Genomic DNA, 7,503 nt, shown 5'->3' with positions numbered 1-7,503 from the left:
ATAATTTTTTCTATTTGTGATCTTCTCTTTCCCCTTTAAATAAGTTCCTTTAGCATTTCTTGTAGTACTAGTTTCTTGGTGACAAACTCCTTTAAATCTTGCTTGTCTGGGAAACTTTTTTTGTTCATCTCTCCTTCCATTTTGAATGATAACATTGCCGGGTGGAGTATTCTTGGCGGTATGTTTTTTCCTTCTAGCACTTTAAATATATTGTGTCATTCTCTTCTAGCCTGTAAGGTTTCTGCTGAGAAGTCAGCTGATAGCCTTATGGGGTTTCCTTTGTATGTAACTTGTTGCCTTTCTCTTGTGGGTTTTAGGATTCTCTCTTTATCTTTAATTCCAGACATTTTAATTATGATGTGTCTTGGGGTGGGCCTCTTTGGATTTATCTTGTTTGGTGCTCTCTGTGCTTCCTGTACCTGGATGTCTGTTTCCTTCCTAAGGTTAGGGAAGTTTTCAGGGCTGGAAGCAGGAGCCTGTGGGAAACTGAGTTCTTTCACTGTCTGAGCCTAGGCTGACCTGCCAAGGCTAATATCCAAGACAAGGCACAATTCCTAGGAGGGTGGAATTCATATGGGACAAATCATCTCTGAAGATCTGGGTACCAGTGGATGAGTCTTTCCCCGGTCCCAAGTGGCTGTGTTGCTGGATACAAATGGTTGTCCCAGGTAGGAGGAGTGGAGGACAAATGTGGGTGATGCAGATGACTTGGGAGGGCTGGACACGGATCACATGGGAGCACAAGAAATGGGGCTATCTGTTATACCCAGGCTCTGATTTTGTCCTAGAGAGCCTCCCTGGACACCTTCTGTGGACTGAGCCAATCTCCTGAGGGAGCCTGTGATGTTCAGAATCTGGAGTTTCTGGGGATGGGTTAGAATAATCTCTGTAAGGAGGGGAGGAGCCAATGCTGTGCTATATGGAACCCTCTGAGGACCAAGAACTAACTCAGGGTCTCCAGCCCTTCCCTGACGCTGAGATAAAGGGTGCCCCTGCTGCCAGAGTCTGAGAAGGGGTGTTCAGTAGGCAGTGTCTTCAGGGACCTTGTACCACATCCTGGTGAAGGAAAATGTTTTTCAATGAGTTTCACGTTTTTTCTCATGTTGCTTGAATCCTTTATATTTCTCTCTTTTCTTGCAAGCACATGTTTTTTCTTGTAGAGAAATTTTAAGAGAACACTTGTTCAACAATTTATCAACACTCTAAGAAATATTCTTGTTCTGGGAAAACCTGTCATGCCCATGAGGCCATGAGCTGTGTTCCTGGTCCCCCATCAGGCCTCCCTGGCCATCATGGACTCCAGTTTTGGGGAGAAGCCTCGGAAGAACATAAATGAGAAAAAGCCACCTGAGTGCCGTGAGGAGAGTGAGAAGCTCCGTGTTTTGCTCTCTAAGGCTGTGCCTCCTTCTCTTCCCCATGGCCTTGAGAAGCTGTCCTGTGAGCCTGGCTAAGCCCTGTGGTTCCCCTAGGAGGGAATGTGACTCTTCAGTGTCATTTCCGTCTTCTGTTCGTCATATTCAAAATACTCAAATAGATGAGACCTGAGTCCCTGGGCTACAGAGATGTCTTTTCAACAGATTCACCATGAGCCTTGTGACCACAGCACATGCAGGGATCTATGGATGTTCCATAACTCACAACCACATCCCCTCTGTGTGGTCAGGACACATTGACACCCTGGAGATCGTAGTCACAGGTAGAAGTCCAGCCCAGCCAATGTCCACCCTGTGTCCAGATGGCCCTACCCAGAGTCCAGATCCAAGTGGACCTCAGATGGTGGGGAGTGGATCTAAAGGTCAGAGCTTAGAACCAACACAGATGAGGTTGGGGGTCTTTATCTCAGAGATACAGAAAAGCAGATGGAGATGAGGCGGTGAGAGCCAGGCTAAAAAAGTCATGAGACAGAGGGTGGAGAATGAGGCTCAGAGAAAATGTGGTAAGAAAGGCATAGGAAGGAACTGAGAAAGCTTTGGTCTTGAGGGAGGTAGAAATCACTCTGAAAATATCAGGAGAAGGGTGGGGAGGGTGCACATGGAAACTCACAGTCTCTTTCTCCCCAGGTGTGTTCACAAAGCCCATCATCTCGGCCCACCCAGACTCCCTTGTGCATGCAGGAGGCGCTGTGACCCTGCACTGTCACTGAGAACTGGTGTTTGACACATTTATCCTTCACAAGGAGGGGACACACAGCATTCTCAGCAATTTGTAGAGGAGCTTCCTGATGGGCAAACCTGAGCTCATTCCTCCATGGGCCCTATGACATCTGCCCATGTGGGACCTACAAGTGCTATGGCTCTCTCAGTCACTCCCCCATATGTGGTCGGCCGCCAGTGACCATGAGGATGTAATCACCCTTTCATTGTGATTACAGGAAGTAAATACAGAGGTGGACCAGCCTCTGTTCTCTTTGTTCCTGGAGCCTCAGGGGAGATGTAGTGTTGAGTACAATGTGAGTACATGGGGAAAAAACAGGCATGCAGACATACTAACAAACGCAGGAGAGAGAGCAGGTTGGGCAGTGAAGACAAAGGGGAAGAAACAGAGGACTTTCACTGTAATCCAAAGAGAAAACAGATTAGACAGTGACAGAGGACGAGACAGAGAATGAGAAAGATGGACCAAGAAAGACTCCTGAGCACAGGGATGAGGGGTGTCCCCAGCTCAGGCACCAAGTAGGGTGTGAGTTGGTTCCCACTTTACCACCACAGCCCCTTACTCTACTGTGAGGACACGGTGACACACCAGACAGCCCTGCATCAGGCCCTGAATGATCTGAATAGAGACTGGCACTGTGAGGTATTGATCACAACATAGTTTAACATGTTGTCCTGCAGAAGACGGAGGAGTGGTCTCTTCTAACCCTCACCACCTGGTGGTCACTCCCCACACCTTGGGGTGCAGGGTCACATTGGCCACTCCCTGCATAATGAGTTTCTTGAAGATCCTATGGAGATTTTGGCACTTTTCACCCCATAATCTCTTTGTTCTGTGTCAGGAAGCCTAAGGCCAATACCGTGTTTTCTGAGGGCCCCCAGTGTGGCTAGTTGATTATATTATTCGAAAGAACTCCTCATCTCTTATGGCTTCTAGGAGAAGTTAGACATGGAGATACAGTCATAAAGCCACAGAGAAACAGGGAAAAGCAGGTTCCTAGAAAGACACAGACGTACAATCATTCCACACTGCAGAGATAAAGGTGAGATTGAGAGGTGCTAGAAGACACACAGAGCAAACACCCAGGAACGGGAACAGAGAACGCTTTGTCATGACCAAGGACAGTGTGATAAGACTTGTGCTTTCAGATCAATGACTCTTTTTCTCCTAGGAATACACAAGGAACCTTCTCTCTCAGGCCAGGTTGTCCCCGTGGTGATGTCAGGAGAGAACCTGAACTTTTTCTGTGAGCCCGAGATCTCGTTTGACAAGGACCATATATCCAGGGAGGAGGAGGCCCATGAACAACAGCTCACTAGAGGGCAGAGCCGCAATAGTGCATTTCAGGCCATCTTCCCTCTGGGTCCTGTGACCCCAGCCCACAGCAGGACCTATAGCGGCTATGGTTCTTTCAATCACTCTCCCTGTGCGTGGTCAGACCTGAGTGACCCACTGCAACTTTCTGTCACTGGTGAGGCACCTCATCTTGTCCCATGTCTTACAATACACTAAATCATGGAGCTATAGCTGAGGGTGCCCTGTTGGTGATAAAGGAATCTTGAGAATTTTGGAGAAATGGAAGCAATGAGAAATACAGAGAGGATGGCAGTCAGGGAACCTCCAAACTCTCCTCCAGCTCCTGAGTGGATGCACAAGTTGAGGTCCTATGCATCCAGGAGAATGAAGAAAGGGGTCAGGGCACATCCAGGAGGAGGAGAGTCTGAATGCAGTTTGGGGAGATTGGAGGTTGCATCCCCCTCACCCTTATTTGTTTCCCAGAAGCACATCTGACTCACAAGTCATTTCCCAGTTGAAGAGCACAGATATTTACCACCAAAGAGGACATAATATCTCCTGATCATAGCTATCTTTCACTACCAGGGATATCCTAAAGCCTCTTTCCAGTATGACATATCAGGGAGGAAGCATCTGCTCAAGGTGTTCAGGAAGAGGGACCAGAAAGCCCCATCAGTCTGGTGGGGAAGAGGGAGGATCCTCCTCCGCCCTTTCCCTTGGGTTCTTATGGCTGGCCAAATAATTAAAAGACAGGTTAGCAGGATAAAATAATACCAAGTTTAATAACATGTATACAGTTTCCCTGGTTTCTTCTATGTATACATGTTACTAAACTTGGTATTATTTTCTCCTGCTAACCTGTCTTTTAATTATTTGGGCCCAGTCATGAGAACTTGAAGTGAAAGCGTGGAAGGGGATTCTCCCTCTTCCCCAACAAGTCCTTAGGGGATGACAGAGTGAGTGGTGGACAGAGGAGCAACCTTGCATCAGGAACAGTCCTACTTCAGTGGAGGAGGAAGGACACTGGCCCATCATTCACTATCCTTTTTCTTAGGAATTCCTACAATTACTTGCCCATCGCCCAAAAAAACAAACACCACAAAAGGTGAGCAAGGAGGTCTCTTAATTTAATCTATGAATCTCTGGGAACCAGAGGGCTCCTGTGTGAGTGTCGACTCTGCCACCTACCAGATCGTGACCTTGAGTTAGTTAGCTTCCCCTTCTGATCCCCAAATTCTCCATCAGCATTTGAGTCTGTGGTCAGTATGAGAATCAGAAGGGGCATTTAGGCTCCCATGTTCTGGGACTGAGGCCTTTTCTAATAGGGATAAAGGGGTCACAGGGGCCCTGACCCCATGCCCAGGAGACGTGCTTATCCTCCCTCCATCAGGATCTGTGAGGATGGGGATGATAGACGATTGGAAGGATTTAAGGGAATGCTTTAAATATGTACTGCCCATCTGTTAATATTCTATTAGCTGAATATCCGACAGTTAACAAGGAAAAAGATTCTGTCTTCATGAGGATCATATTTCAGATGTGTGTGAAAGGAAATGAAAAAGTATGAGGAGTAAATGAATGAAAATTCATTAAAATTCATTAATTCATACACTTTGAGATAGAGCCATGTGATAGAGAAAGCTTAAGTGGGTAATTTAGAGTAAGTGGTAGGCAAAACTCTACTGAGGGTGACATTTCAGGTGTGAGCTAATGACAAAGAACGCCAGTCCTGAGAAGATTAGTCTAAGGATATTCCCGCGAGATGGAACCCTGAATGGCATGAATCCAATGTGGGAATCAGCTTCGTGAGTTCAAACCACCCGTGAGCCTGACTTGTGCTGGGTGAGGTGGAGTTGAGAGAGGTAGACTGGAGTCAAACTTGGCACAGGTGGGTAAGCAATGACAAGGAGCTTGGATTTTACTCTGTCTCAAATCAGAATCCATTAAAATATGTATATCAGAAAAGTGGCATTATGTGCATGATATTTTAGAAGGAACAAATTGGCAAGTGTGAACGGAATTCATTTAAAGAGAATGAGTGGAAGCCATGATCCTGGAGGGAGGATATGACAGTCTCTGTGGAGAAAAATCATAGCGTCTTAGCCATGAAGGTGCAAGGATAGAAGTCTGGTGGGTGGTTTCCTGACATACTCAGATGTAGACTCACTAGGAAAGAGATTTCTGAACAGTTCTTGTATTTCTCAGCTGAGCCACCTTTGGCATTCTCATCAAAGTTGTAAAATTTCTTGGCATAAACTTGTTCATAGTATTTCTTTATTATCCTTTTAATGTCTGTAGGAGTGGTAGCGACACCCCTCTTATTCTTGATATCAGTAATTTATGTTCTCTCTTTTTTCCTCTCTTGCTCTTTTTCTTTATATCCTACAAGCTTTGATATGTTGCAGTTTCGTTGATCATTCTTCATTAATATTTTGTAAATTCAATTTTGTGTGATTCTATAACCATAAGTATTGGGGATTTTATTTGTTTCGAAAGTATTAGGTTTTTTTCTTAATGTTTTCTTGTTGATGCTCATTTAATTGTACTCTAATCAGAAAACGTGGTATGTAGGATAACAGTTTGGAGAGACATAGATACTTTGTTGTCTAGTAAGAAATCAATATTTTCTCTTCAACATGTGATTTAAATAATGAGCATTCCCACTTTGTTGTAATATATATGTCACAAAAATGTTTCTATACAATTATGCATACTAAATACGCAACCAAAAACTTCATCACGTGCGCACAGCAGATTGAACATTTAATTGATCCAACTCTCACGTAAATTTTTTGCCAGCCTAGTCTATCAGATAGTATATATTTTTCTAATAAATGTTTGTTCAAATCCCCCATTACATAGCAATTTATGTTTTTTATGCTTCAAGGATATGTGATTGGTTGAGTGAAAATTCATAATTGTGTGGCTTCTTAGTTGATTTAAAAATATAAAACACCGGAGTCAGTCCAGTGGTGTCGTGGTTCAGTTTGCACACTCCGCTTCGACAGCCCAGGGTTTGCAGGTTCAGATCCTGGGCTCGGACCTATGCACTGCTTAACAAACCATGCCTTGGCAGTCGTCCCACATACAAAGTAGCAGAAGATGGGCACGAATGTTAGCCCAGGGCCAATCTTCCTCGGCAAAAAGAGGAGTATTGACAACGGATGTTAGCTCAGGGATAATCTTCCTCACCAAAATAAAATATATATATATGAAATACCAATTCTTGATCTCTTAAAAATATTTTTCTGTTTGTGTTAGTTTTCTATTGCTGCCATAACAAATTACCACAAATTTAGCAGCTTAAACCAAATTTATCATCTCACAGTTCCATAGGTCAGAATTGTGAATGGGTCTCACCAGGCTAAAATTAAGGTGCTGACGTGGCTGAATTCCTTTCTGGAGGCTCTAGAGAGGAGAACCCATTTCCTTGTTCATTCAGACGATTGACAGAATTATATGCACTTGCAAATATGCATAGACATATATTCATACCAAATGCTTACTGACATTTCTATGTACTGTCAATTTCTTTTGTTCTCAGTACCATCTCATTTTCTCCACTTTGGATCCATTATTCTTCTTTCCGATTTGCATCATTCAGTATTCCTATCAGAAAGGGTGTAGACATAAAAATATCTACATCCTTATATCTCAACAATGCCCGATTCGCATTAATATTCTCTCTATCACAGGAGAAGGTTTACTTTGTTAGAGTGAAAGACATCTGGTATTTAAGAGATCTGACCGTCAACGCCCTCCTTATCTCTCATAAAGATGCAGCCTGACGTGGTGCTTCATGTGTGAGACACGAGTCCCCATATGTCAGATGTTCCTTCAGTCTCTACGTGTTTAAGGATTTCTCCACCGCTGATGGTTCATCTTGCCCATTAATAATAACTAGGCTCCGTGTAGAATTCTGTACTCACAGTAAATACCTTGAAAGTATTTCTCCAGTATTTTCTGTCACCTGTTTTTGCTCTTGAGAAGTCCAGTCCCAATGAGCTTGTCATTCATTTGAGGGTCACTTGCATTTCTCTAGTAGTTTTAGAA

General features: G+C 44.1%; 1 pseudogene; it reads left to right on the top strand.

Moving 5' to 3' along the window:
- The first annotated feature begins 2,247 nt into the window (after positions 1-2,247).
- Positions 2,248-7,238, top strand: LOC106803274 (killer cell immunoglobulin-like receptor 2DS2 pseudogene; annotated as a pseudogene).
- Positions 7,239-7,503: the final 265 nt, after the last annotated feature.

This window comes from Ceratotherium simum, chromosome 33, assembly GCF_057802395.1.
Source record: "Ceratotherium simum simum isolate JZ-2026a chromosome 33, ASM5780239v1, whole genome shotgun sequence".
Taxonomy (NCBI): domain Eukaryota; kingdom Metazoa; phylum Chordata; class Mammalia; order Perissodactyla; family Rhinocerotidae; genus Ceratotherium; species Ceratotherium simum.
The sequence above is the reverse complement of the archived record's forward strand: the minus strand, read 5'-3'. Positions and strand labels throughout refer to the sequence as shown.